The following is a 14,664-nucleotide window of genomic DNA, read 5'->3' on the forward strand; positions in this document are numbered from 1 at the left end:
ACCGCTTGTACTGTGATGGCGCTTGGCTGAAGATCAAACAAATATTATATGCAAAGGGTGTCCCCTCACGAAACGAGGTTTCAATATGTGCATATAATAAGGGGTAGAGAACAGTATTCTCTATAAAACAGTGAGTAGCTATAAAATTGCAATACAATCATGATTAATAAGCAAATTATTGACTGCCGCATATAACTGATTTGTCTGCAAAAAACGGTTCACTTTGCATAGAATTGATCATAAAATTAAACAAGTTATTATTGCTTGAAAATGTATTAATTTATTGTTTTCAATAACTGTAATAAAATAATATTGCAACACGTAAAAAAGCAAATATATCATATAAATTAATTACGAATCTGTACTTAAGTAAGTAGGTTATATAAGTATGTATCAGTAACGGAATATACAGATTTTTCATTTCATTTAATTACTAGTACACCAAACGAACACCAAAAATTGCCAATCGGGGGAAATAATACATGTGTAAGCAAATTTTAGCATGTGGTGTAGGTAATGGTGTATGAAATAAGATACTAAAAGTATCGGGGGGTGGCGGTGAAGCTAACGGGTAGGGGGGGGGTTTTAAGGTCCCTTTTTATAGTTTTTCGTAAATAACTCTTAAACGGTGGCCCGTAGCAACAAATGTTCTACTACATAAGTAATGTACAAAATATTTTCTACAAAAAAGATATAGTTTTTCGTAAATAACTTTTTAAGAGCGGGCCACTGTTTAAGTTATTTACGAAAAACTTTAAAAAGGGACCTTAAACCCCCCCCCCCTACCCGTTAGCTTCACCCCCACCCCCCGGTACTTTTAGTATCTTATTTCATACACCATTACCTACACCACGTGCTAAAATTTGCTTACACATGTATTATTTCCGCTGTAATTCCTTTGTTTGGTGGCCTATACCTACATCAGTTATACGAAACTGCGGTCATTTAATTTTAAAGTGTCTACTTAGCTTTTGTTATTGAATTAATATCTAACACACAGTCTAATTTATTTATTTCAGTATAAAACAATACCCAAATTGACATGGAACCCGATTCTGACATTAATTTCTTGTTATATCCTCGTAAGTCTCCGTGTACTTGTACAAGTAAAAATTAAATTCGAGTTTTGAACTTATATAAAAATAAAAGAAAGTTCCTAATTCAAAGCGCCAAAATTTCCCTGGGTCTTACGAGGATAAAACTGTTATGGATGTGATCTGTCAGCTGTGGTATTTTTGGACCAGAACACTACTCGTACTGCCGATTTTTTATTTACTGGCACCAAGGCAAAGGCAGGCTAGGCAAGCTCTGTGCCCTCGTACGGCAATGTTTAGTATAATTAGCTTAAGCGGTTTAACAAGGGGTCTATTTGAATAGAATTTTTAAATTACCTAATGAATGTTTAGTCTGAACGAATTTCGTATATTTGAATTTAGATTGGAAAGGGTACAATACCTCTTTGATGCTCTACGTTCTGACATGTGTCCAAATAATGACATTGATTGCGGTATGATAGGGGTTTTAGTAATGAAATGCCGATTTTTTTCTTACCTTACTTAATGGCTTTTTCCTACAGAGATAGTGCATAATTATTTTACATCGTATTTTCACAGAAACGTACGAACGTTACAAAAGTACTGAGGTTGACTGAAGTAGTATGACAAATACTAACGTTTCCGAGAAAATACGATGGAAAACAATTATGCACTACATCTGTATCTCAGTACATACAGTAAAGTTTAGAGATTTGTCCCTTAGAGGTACATTCATACAATTGTTTTTTACGCGCTTGAACACTGTCCACTTTACCTAGGTACCAATTTTGTTAGTTTGAAAATTGTATGGTTTATTTTTAAACTCTATAATACTAAACTATCCATACCAGTAAATATAATATATACCTACTATTCAACAATTAACTTTAATACTATTTATTATAACAATATATTGAATTGATTATATTTTAGATAACAAATAACGTATTCTTAACGTATTTGATTGAAATACTTATATTATAACTAATAAGAATCAAAATGCGAAATTACTTTTTAAAATGAGACAAACAGGCCGCGAGTCATGATTCCCAAAACGTTGTAGGCACTCTTTACCTGCCTGACAATCCTTTAATCCAATTCTCCGACACACTGAATTGAGATGAGATTACTTTAACAATGTACAACAATAGCGCTAAAACAATTTTTTTGCATTTGTCAACTAACTGTCACATTAACAAAACCGATTTGTCTGAAGGTAGAGCAGCTGAATTATTAAATTAAGATGACATACGAAGAAAGCCATTGCGATAAAGGGTTTTATTTTGTGACGGTATATTTTTTTGACTGTGCCATTGTTAAAATAACTTGAACCGTATTTGAAATGTTAAAGCTATCAGATTTTGTGCGGAACAGTTAAGTCACAAATACAAAGCGGAGCTGTCAGTTATTGTAACATTCTAAATCTGAAACGGAAGGGTTGACAAAAGTTTTTACAACATGATTCGTTGTATGCGGTGTTATTAGGTATGCCGAAAATATATCAATTTAATAAAATTTTGCAAACCACAAATTGGTAGTGATTTTATATGAATAACACAGCCATCTTAAGATAGTAGGTACCTACCTTCTTTTAAAGAACTGTATATTTAACTAACCAATTAAAATACGTTCATTCTTACCTAACCAAGGACCTGTTACCTCCTGTTACTTAATTTCACCACTTAGGAAGCTAAATAAATTGTTTAATATGATATATTTTTTGAGAATTATCTTTATCCCACTAAAGCTTATAAAACTGTTTACTTTCAGTTTTATCTAAGTAAATAGTGATTTTTAATCGAGTAGAATTACTTAATACGAAGCATAAGGTGTGAAATACGAAAACACTCTCACGTCGACTTATTTAAATGTCATTCTGCCCTACATAAAGATTCTGCCTTAATTACAGTTAGAAATAAAAATAACGCCTATTAAAATTTCATCGGTTGATCTTTGCGCTAGGGTATGGCTACGATTTCAACTGTAGGCGCTTTTGTTGTCGTTACCCTGTTGGCGCTGATACTTTCAAATTTTATTATCTTAAATTTCATTTAGAAATTATGACCTATCGCTCACTTTAAAGCAATAGAGCGCAACGTTTTCTCGACATTGTATCTAATACGAATTTAAGTAGAGTCTGTGCTGTAAGAGAAGAATCGTGAAAAGTATGCGGCCCAATACATTCTACGACTCATCTCTTTTCGCACAGACTCTTTGACTGAAATAGAGATTCAATGCGGATCCAGATGAGGATTGAAATCGGCCCGTAACCGAATCGAGGAAAACACACGTCATAGATTCTCGCAATCTGTTTTTACGTTATTCATAGGACGCAATATTCGCACGCCATGCGGCTGTGAATAGTTAATGCCGGTTCTAAAATCCGCGCGGGGGCAGCATTAACCTGCGTCACGGGGCTTAGGGCGAGCACACGTCGTGCCACCACGTTTACGGCACAAGAGGAATTTATGGTTGAATACTCAAATTCTATCCAAAATGTGGCAGCCTATAGGTACGTGTTGTCGATAATTACGTTACGGTATAATTAAGTAAGCACCCAATGTGAAAAATAAATCACGAGTTAGGACTAATACAGGTAGATGAAATTACAAACACCAGAGTTAGGTAGGTAGTTTGATTTCTACTAAACACTATCGAAATGTATGTCCTTCATTCGATATTTGCCACGGTATTTCCGTTTAAGGCAATCATCTTAAGAAAACAAAATAGACAGAAAGTAGAAAATTCGAAATCGAAACTTACATACTTTTAGGATACAACCGGGAAAGATGATGAATAAAAAAAAAAGTTGTAAAATTTTACACCTACATAAATTAGTGTTGAATTTTTATTATCATTACAACTGCATACCTACTTACTTTACCTACTTTACTACAGTACTAGTACAGTAGTAGTAGTTTGTACTTTAATATATACATTTAGTAGGAAAATCTTCTAAAAAACAACAGACGAGTCATATTCTAATCCCTACTAATATTTGAAATGCAAAAGTTACCTGTCTGTCTGATTTTTCCTGTGCACGCTTATTTAAAAAGCTGAACCGATTTTGATATAGGTAGCATATAGTTTGAGGCCCGGGTAAGGATATAGTTTTTATCAATCATCATTCCACGCTACGCTGACGAAGTCGCGTGCAGAAGCTAGTATAAGCAATTGTGAATTCTGAATGTAAAACCTTTTTTTTGTAACCTCAACTTAATATAAAATTCAGTATAATAGAGTTGAAGAATAGTCGATTTTAGAAGCTTATCCCTAAAACTCCACATTTTAGGTCACAATACATCTCAAATGGCGCATCTCCGCGACCCGACGGAGGATAATACAGGGATTTTTACTAAAACCTCTCTAAGCCAACACTAAAATGCTCAAAATTCAAATTAAATTCACAAGAGATAGGATTAGAATGTATGGCGAACTATTTTAAGCAAAGCTTTCAACCGGGATTTTTGTTATGAATGTTCTTTGTTGTAAAACTTGATGGAATTCCTAATGAGAGCGTAACTTTATATACAGCGAGCAGCATCTGTTTTGTTTTATTGCACTCTATGTAAATTCCATAGTATCTAGAAGCGTTGGCCCTATCAATTATAATTCAAGGGGCCTATTCGAGTGTTCAAAGTGGCAATTCTAAGCTAAATAACATTAAAAAAGCGGCCAAGTGCGAGTCGGACTCGCGCGCGGAGGGTTCCGCACCATCAACAAAATAGAGCAAAATAAGCAAAAAATAACAAGCAAAAACGGTCACCCATCCAAGTACTGACCCCGCCCGACGTTGCTTAACTTCGGTCAAAAATCACGTTTGTTGTTTGTTGTAATCTTTATTTTATTCTGTTTTTAGTATTTGTTGTTATAGCGGCAACAGAAATACATCATCTGTGAAAATTTCAACTGTCTAGCTATCACGGTTCGTGAGATACAGCCTGGTGACAGACGGACGGACGGACGGACGGACGGACGGACAGACGGACAGCGGAGTCTTAGTAATAAGGTCCCGTTTTTACCCTTTGGGTACGGAACCCTAAAAAATAGTGTCTACTCGAAGTAAAAATACGAAAATGTTATTGTATGTATCTATTGTAGCTCTTAGAAATATTTATAGCCGTTGGTTATCCATGTATGTGATAAGAAATAAAATAAAATAAAAATAAAATTGTGTTAGCATGTATGTACGTATATTTATATATTTATGTATCTTTCTAATTCATTCGTCCAGTACTTGTTTTACTATATGAACTCTTATAAAATAGTAATCAATATGCAAACAGGCCCCAATGTGAAGGCCAACCACACTCTTATGCAACACTTACCCATATCCGTGGCATATCGACTTTACATACCTATAATATTTCTCCTAACAAACTGTGCTATTGTTGTCTCCTGGCTAAAGCAAGAGAACAATATATCCATATATCGATCCTGTTATCCCTGAATGACACCATTTGCGTGTATGAACCTTGTGTATTGTCTGTCTACTATTAAGGACGATCAACTCCTGCCCACATGCGATCAAGACCTCAATCCGTTCGGAAATCCAACCCGGTTGGCTTTAATTAACCGCAGCAGCGATACAACTGGATGTCTTTGTTTAATTTTCTCGAGCATTGATCTCTAGGGAACGTTTAAATTGTGCCGATTGAGTCGCTTTAGATATAAAGAGACAGTCTGCAACGCTTCAGAGGGGATTAAAATTAAGAGAGAAAAATTAAATACTGTCTTGCAGAGACCGGCGTAAGTGGTTGGTTTGAAACGTCTCTTTTAAATAATTTGCTATGGGCACAATTCAGTTTTATACTTAGAATGAACAGTTGCCTAATATGAATGTCATTTGACTCGTATTTATTAAATATTCACTAGACGATTACTTAATTCCTAGTAACTAATTAGTAACTGAATAAAAAACACTTATTAAAGCAATAATACTACAAATAAATAAATAACCTAGTACCTATAATAATAAGCTAGTTGCAAAACCGCCATCGTTATCGCGAGAAACTAACGAAGATATTTCTTGAAATATTTCTTCTTGGGATATTTAGCATATTTCACATCTGGTTTCAGATTCTTCTCGCGATAGGCCGTCAACCATTCTTGCACCAAATCCAAACTCCTGGCTTCAACCACAGGCGTGGGGGTCCGAGTTCTGGATAGCAACCCTTGTATGGCTTGAAGAAGAAATGATAACAGAGACATTGATACCACTATATTTATAGGATCGAATCCAATCGAGTGATGGTGATATGTCGGTGCTCCATAGTTGGCGTTCCCAGTGTGACCGTGGCTACCACCGGTCCCAGTGTGTCCATAGCCCGTCGTCGTGTAATGAGTGTTAAAACTCCTCGCAGCCGCTTCTGTAGCTTCCTTTTTAAAACTCTTCAATGGCAGGGATTTTTCAATAGTTGACTCCACTTGGTTCACATTTTTACTTGCTACATTTTTTAAATCAACGGTTTTAGAATGTTGTTTAATACTTTGTATAGTTTGCAACATTCTTTGCGCATTCGTCTGTATTTTCTTGAAAAGTATCTGAATCTTCGAACTTTGCTCTTTTATCGCGTTCGTCACAAATTCTTTGAAGTTTTGCACGTTTGAATCTTGTTTATTTTGTTGAGTTTGCGCATCCGTCTTGACGGTAGTGACGAGTAAAATTATCAGGAACACTATGATGGATAAAAGCGACATTGCCGCCAACAATGCTTTGTTGAAAATGATGTTCAAAGACATTCAAGTTCACTGGGCAACTGAATTGAAAATGGGAGAGAATTATTGCATGCCAACTTTATATTGTATGTATACTGAGGTCTGGTGCGCGTCTTAATGGCATGTCACTGTGTCGGTACCTGTAGGATTGTGCCTTGACACTTGACCTAGCTGATCATAAGGCATCTCGCCAAGCATTGTGGTGCATTTCTTTTCGATTCATGGTAGGCTATTAAATAAGTTTAACAATAAAGAAAGTTTATTTGTTGTCTACTACCGGAAGAGAAAGCATATCGCATTCATTTACCTATATTAAATTGACTAGAAATGCTCGACTACAGTTTATTAGACGATTCATATCAAAAGGGAGTAAATAGTTAGTAATGTGTAATATTCGCCTCATGTGCTCATGTTCCTATTGCGCAGGCAGGTAGGTACAAATAATAGCAGTACATATTAGGTCTTTTTATCTGTGTCAGATGTTTTAAGCAGCATCCTGTAACGACACTGTCTGTCTGTTGCTCTGTCGCGGATATCAAGGGACGTCTCCGAAATATCTTGATCGCTCATTTACACGAAAGTAAAGTTTAAGCGCAGGTACCTACGTAAAAGAAAACTTTTTGCATATCATTCAACCGTATTTTTTTAGAGACAAACTAAATCTAGGTATGAGCGTTCTCTATGATTTTCTATGTGTTTATGATATTGTGTGTATGTACATGAAGATAAAATAATAAAAATCCGTATAGTATTAAGCGTATTCTCAGTTATTTTAAGTTACAATAGGCATAAATAAGTAGAATCAAGTACTAATATTTAAATCACTTCACTACATAGGTAGTATAAATCAAAGTCGCTTCCTGCTGTCTGTCTGTCTGTATGTATGTATGTATGCTTAAAATCTTTAAAACTACCTACGCAACGGATTTTGATGCGGTTTTTTAATAGATAGAGTGATTCAAGTGGAAGGTTTATGTATATTTTTTTAACCCGTGCAAAGCCGGGCGGGTCGCTAGTGTATAATATTGCCCAAATTATGCCCCAAACAATTCAAAATATATGGTTAGATTCTGTGGTAAATTCGGTATAAAATAAGAGTAGCTACCTAAAAAATTAAATAAGCTTTCCACTGGCTGGCAACAGTTGTTAGGGTTCCGTATTTATTTATATTCTTAATATTGTGACCCCAAACTAAGAAAATAAATACATTATTCCATTTGGTTGACTCAATATCAGATTTTGCACTTTAAACTTATACTTACTGTAAGTTAGCTAACTTAATGTTAGTGAATAACGCCATCTGCAAGAATTAAACTGAACTATTCTGTCTCAACGAACGTCAAATTCGTACGCATACGCACTCAATGAAGCGCCATCTGCGAATTAGGACTACGAGCTTCGACTTATGTGGTTTCCCCTTGACAACCGTGTGTGCGCCGAGCTTTCAAAAGTTTAGTCAGGCAACGCGTAGTTTCGTAAAGCTTTAAAAGATGGCGCAACATTCTTAGCTACTCATGCGCAGTTAGCACATCTAAACATTATGAAGAAGAAAGAGAATATAACTCAATATAAGCAACCACACAAACTTACATTATAAAATGTGATATCCGCTGCCAAAAAAAAATCCATGCCTATATTAGCCAAAACGCCATCTGTGTGAACAAATCCATATTAAATTAGTAATTTTATTGTACTTAAATGATAGTTAGAATTATATTGTAGTGCGACATAAAATAGTAGGAATTAAATAAAATGGAACTAAAAAACGTCCATACTAAATTGTTGCCATACGTCAAAAATGTGATAGTTACGTAGGAAGTGGCGCCCTCAATAATTTTCTACAATTCCTTGTCGCTATACGTACGCACTCCTTACGCAACGCGTCTTTCTATATACAGCGCCATCTGCTACTAGGGGCGGAAACTACTGCGTCCTCTAACGCCAACCGCGTGTCAAGTTTTCAAAAGCTCTGTCTATTGTTGCGTGTTGCATTCTCTAAAGCTCTAAACAGGTGGCGCCACATGCCCAGCAGCGCCTGCGCAGGTACAAGCATTTTATTATAGATGGCGCTTAATCTTACTATAATTGGTAAAACTAAGAAAGTTCTACTGAGACAAAAGGTGGATGAACAAAATTTTACAGCAGTTGTGTTTAGCCATAATAAAATAATTACCTATGCGTATTTTTACAATTTTTGGTAAAAAAAAACCTTATGGTCATCCATATTTTTTACCCTTACACTACTTACCTACATTTACACAGTTTACCAGAGTCTGTTTAAGTATGAAGTTCGTTTTTACTAATTTACCTTCTAATAAATGAGTATAAAATCCTTAACAATGTTTCTAAGTACATTAGAAGTGTGTAACAAACTTTATCTAGGTAAGGTACCTACCTAATAATTAGCATGTTTTCATGTCTTTATGAATAAAAATATCATTTAATTCGTCCTTAGTACACTCTACTTCCGCTTTGACTATTGTGATGATAAGTAGTATTCAAATACAATAAGCATAAAATTTAAATAAGTAATCAAATAAATTTTCGTTAAAAATCGTTCTCACCTCAACATTACCTTATCATAGAACTCATTACTCACAATCAAACTCAAACAAAAAATACCGCATAATTTACTCACTGACAAATAAACTGGAAGGGCCGGTAGAACAAAGTGGAAGTAGAATTTATAAATGGCGGTGGATCTTATATTAATTCCTCGTTTGTCGGAGTCGCTGCGTACACGTATTTTTTTCTGAAGGTAGCACCGTAGGGTTAATTGTAACTGAGCGGCGATTGGACGGGAAATGCATGGAGTAGCTTGCCTTACTAAGTTTACATTGGTGTACATTCTACATGTTACAAAAATGTAGTAATGTTTATTTATGGTATTGAATCGTATACATATAGGTAGCATGTATTGAATCAGATCTAGGCCGACTATCAATGTGATGAAATCGCTAACTAATGCGCCTGTTGATGAAAGTGGTCCTCTCTAGCCCGAATAGCGCGATCTAGAAGAAATGGTCCGATTATTGTGAAAACCAGCTTACACCTCTGCAAGCTATAGATCTTCGATGTCAGTTCTTGTTTGAATATGCTAACGTAAAACAACAATATAGGCCAGTTCACAATAGATCATAAAATAACGGCAGTTAAGTGATACGGTAGTCGTGATGGCAGTTTTGCGAAAATACACGAAAAATAAATATTTCTTTGGTGAAATTATTTTAAGGCGGGCATTGAGAACTTCAGCGTAGAGTCTGTGCGGAAAGAGAAGAGTCGTGAAATGTATTGGGCCCCATATATTCCACGACTCTTCTCTTTCCGCACAGACTCTATTTTGTTTGCTGTTGCTAAATTTAATTTTTGAAGCAAAAAAAGCAAAATTAAAACCACGTGACTTATGTAGTACCTACTTAACAAATATAAACCTCTATAACGAAAAAAAATACCCCATTGTCCTCGAGATTGGTCCCGATTGAGTTCCCATTTTTCCAAAGTAGGTACTTACATTATTCACTTGTTCCTAAACTCTGCGACTCCATTGAGCCCATGTCTCCGCTCGTACACTAACAATGTGAAAAAATGCTAAGTATAAAAATACTTCATTATACTAAGTTTTATCTTCCGTGTTAATCAATGGGCGTTGGCTAGTAAAATCTGATTGTAACATTCTACAATGTAGTATGTTAGCGTCTTGGCACTGTAAAACTAGTCTTATTAATGATGGAATAAAGTCCTAAGTAAAACGATGAAAAGCTATGGATTCTCCTTTTGCTGCATCATGGAACTACGTTCTAAGCAAACTAGAGTTTTATAATACCGACAGTAGATTTATTGGTACATCCTAACGCAATTAATTTAGAATTAAGATGTTGGAATACTGAGTGCCCTCGTCGTTCTTGGGGGTTTCATTTTAATTTCCGCTTTATTTAATGAAAAAAATGAATCCAACGAAGTAAACAAGTTGTTATTTAGGCAATGATCTCTGGTAATGGGCGATAAATATTAGTACAAAAAGGAGTTTTCAAACCATAGTGAGGGTGTTAAGTGAAATGACCTTTTTTTGCTTGATTAAAGCATGAAACTTGGCACAGTTGTTCCTTATATCAAAATAAGCCGATTAAGATCGGTAGCCCGAGGGACCCCCCGCTTAAGCCCGAGAGGGGGGGGGGGATCAAGTAGCGCCCCGCCCGGCTTCATTCTAAAAATTCTAACAGGCCCCGTTTAGCTAATAGGTCATATTTGGTATCAATTTCGGATAAATAAATAACGTAGAATTCATTTCTGGTATAAAAAATTGCAATTTGTTGAAAAAAAAAAATAAAAAAACACAAAAAATCTAATTTTTCAAGTGTAATTTTTGTTTTTTATTTATTGTCAAAATTAAACTGCTTAGTTTTTCTACATACAAAAAAATATGACAATAAAGCCTATTTAATGCAGATTTTAAAAACATAACTTTTACTAACCTTTATTAAAAGGAAATTGCATAAAAAAAACTTATATCGTCTCGCGCCGGTGAATATCTTTTTACCGACATCGGCATTGATATAGACAACATCCGAAGTGCACACTCTGGAGACCGATTAAATGTATTGTTTATTGTTGTAGATTCTATTATAAAGATAGAAAAGCGTACAATTTTTTTTAATGTGTCGTTCAGTGAAAAAGGGATCTTAAAAAAATTATCACAGCCAGCCTCGTGTTTGTATAGAAGCATACTCGTATTTAGTTAATGCCAACCACTCCATGGACTCCATGGTCCCTGTTCTCAATTAATAAGAAGTAAACTGTAAGTATTCTTTAATATACTTGCTTATTACATTATACCACACTTAAATTTTGCGTCTTGTGTATTAATACAGTTCCTTCCCCCGACACATGAATGGGTAAATTTCGTCATTCACGTATATATGTCAGTTTCAACTTCAACCATATTCTGGCCACAGCAGGGTTGTCAGAACAGTTTGGAAACAGTCGTCTGCTCCTTGCTTTCATTCCCAAGAAGACGGACTGAGCAAGTTTAAAGAGGAACTAAAGTCTGACCCCAAACATATAATCCTATCCTGATAAGGCTGCTTCTATTTCAGTAGTCGATTCATGTAAAGAATTATTTCGGGCATTTTTTAATTATTTTGCAACGGCTTTATCTGTAAGTATCACTTTACTTTGCTTTACAAGGTTATTTCACCTATCATCATATAAAGGTATAATAAAGTTTTGGCGAATGCTATTTATTTACTGCTATTGCTCCATCCTGTAGGAGCTTGAATCCTTGTATCGGCCAGGCTAAAAAGGGTCCATGCTTAGATCTCACTTTTATACACCTTATATTGAATGGGGAACCCGGGTTCAAATTCTAGAAGGCATTTATTTGTCTGTTTAGCGTGAATACTTGTTCCTGAATTACCTATGGATGTTTTGAGTGTATGTATCAAATATATATGATATATATCACGTAGTACCCACATCACAAGTCTTATTGAGCTTACAGTATTACAAGGTCGATCGAGAGAATGCTTGGAATACGAGTACGACTCCTGGTTTTTCAGGGCCCGATAGAAATAAATTAGAGTTTAATTTACCATGACGGTAAGCTTCACTTATAACCACTGATCTTTTAGTGAAACTCATTTCTTTACCACTAGGTAAATCATTTTGAGACACTGTGTTGACAAAACTTCGAAGAGTTAAAAGTCCTTATTTATGCCATCGCGAAATTGTGTAGAGAAACATGTCACAAGTAATGTTCCTCGTGAGATTCCGAATAGTCCAAGAACCATGAAAAGTCCGATTCATTTAATATGATGGCCCTAGTTGCAGATGCTGTAAAACAGTCATTGCAAGGTATTGATACGCACAGTAGACACGAACGTAGTCATAGCAGCTAGACTAGATTCATGCGTACGAATATTTCCCCAACTACAGGAATTGTGGGCTCACGTTGACACAGTGGAAAACACAATTATATCACATGACACACCATTGCATCCAGGTCAGGGAATTATATTTTAAGCTAATAAAATTATCTATTCTATAAGCTAAGTAAACTATCTTTTATTTACCCTAAAAGAGCGGAAGTCTTAGCCCTGTTTCGAGCATTCAGTGGAAAGGGGAGAAAAAGTGAATTCGAAGCATGGAATCTGTTCAGAGTTCAACCAAACCACTACAAGGATTCAAGCCCTTACAAGATGGAGCAATAGCAGTGGCTAAAAGCATTCCCCTAAAATACTAAAATGTTATTATATGATCGGTAATAAGTGCAATATTGAAGAAGGCAAGTTACACCGGGATATTGAAATGAAGAGTTGTATAATGTTATACCTGTTCTATGAGATTAAGTCACTGCTAAGTTATTTTATTATTAAATTCCATAATGTATACCTACTTCTAACAAAAGGGAGCCATATAAATGCCCTATTACGCGCAGTGTACCGAGGGGTTGATGTTTAGGTTCAGTTCAGACGTTAGTTCGTCGTCAAACTTGCTCAGTCCGTCAGACTTCTTGGGAATGAAAGCAAGAAGCAGACGACGGGTTCGACACTGGTCTGACACCTGCTTTGGTCAGAATATGGTTGGAACTGACCAGAAGTAAATGCAAACCGGAATAAAAAACGCGATGCAACTACATGAATGATGAAATGTACGCATTTATGTGTCTGGGGAAGGAACTGTATTACGACACAAGACGCAAAATTAAAGTGTGGTAGGGTAATTCGCCAGTAACTGGCCACTTTTAGTAACTGGCCACCCAAAACCAAAAATTCATTTTAGGCTAGCCAGTGGCCAGTTATTGAAAGCTGGCCAGTTTTTGGAACCTTATACTAAAACTAGCTGTTGCCCGCGACTTCGTACGCGTGGATTTGTATATTGGTGGTTATATATTCTATATTAGCTTAGAACATTATGCAGAAAACGATAGCAGTAGGGACTGCAGTTAATCATTTGTTAATTATTATACACAACCTGGCTACGAAGTTTCAAGCCCCGAACTGAATAAAATTGTTCTCGATATAATCCCTCTCAACCCCCAGCATATTTTCAAGTCCACTATTTAGTAAAACCTACTACCTAACTACCTATTTACGAAGTTTGAAGTTCCTAGCTTTAAATAAAATTTGAACTCTCTACCAACTTTCAACCCCTTCTTAAACCTTTTAGGGGATGAATTTTTAAAAAAGCTGAAATTACTTATTATGTATTATAATAATATGCCTTTATACAACGATTCAAGCCCCGCACTCAAAAAAATGTTTGACCTCCATACAAATTTTCAACCCCTTTTTTACCAACTTGAGGGAAGAATTTTCAAAAATGCCGAAATTACTTTTCTTGTATTCTAATAATATATCTTTATACAAAGATTCAAGTCCCGCACACAAAAATGTTTGATCTCCATACAAACTTTCAACCCCTATTTAACCCTTTTAAGGGATGAATTTTTAAAAACGCTAAAATCAGTTTTCTTGTATTCTTATAATATGCCCTTATACGAAGATTCAAATCCCGCACTCAATAAAATATTTGATGTGCATACAAACTTTCAACCCCTTTTTCACCACCTTGGGGGATGAATTTTCAAAACGCTGAAATTAGTTTTCTTGTATTCTAATAATATGCCTTTATACAAAGATTCAAGTCCCGCACTGAAAAAAAAATGTTTGATCTCCGTACAAACTTTCAACCCCTATTTAACCCTTTCAAGGGATGAATTTTTAAAAACGCTGAAATTACTTTTCTTGTATTCTTATAGTATGCCCTTGTACAAAGATTCAAGTCCCAAACTCAAAAAAATATTTGATGTGCATACAAACTTTCAACCCCTTTTTCACCACCTTGAGGGATGAATTTTCCAAAACGCTGAAATTAGTTTTCTTCTCTTTTATTATAATACCTTTTTACGAAGTGT

The sequence above is a fragment of the Cydia amplana genome, chromosome 10, assembly GCF_948474715.1.
Source record: "Cydia amplana chromosome 10, ilCydAmpl1.1, whole genome shotgun sequence".
Taxonomy (NCBI): domain Eukaryota; kingdom Metazoa; phylum Arthropoda; class Insecta; order Lepidoptera; family Tortricidae; genus Cydia; species Cydia amplana.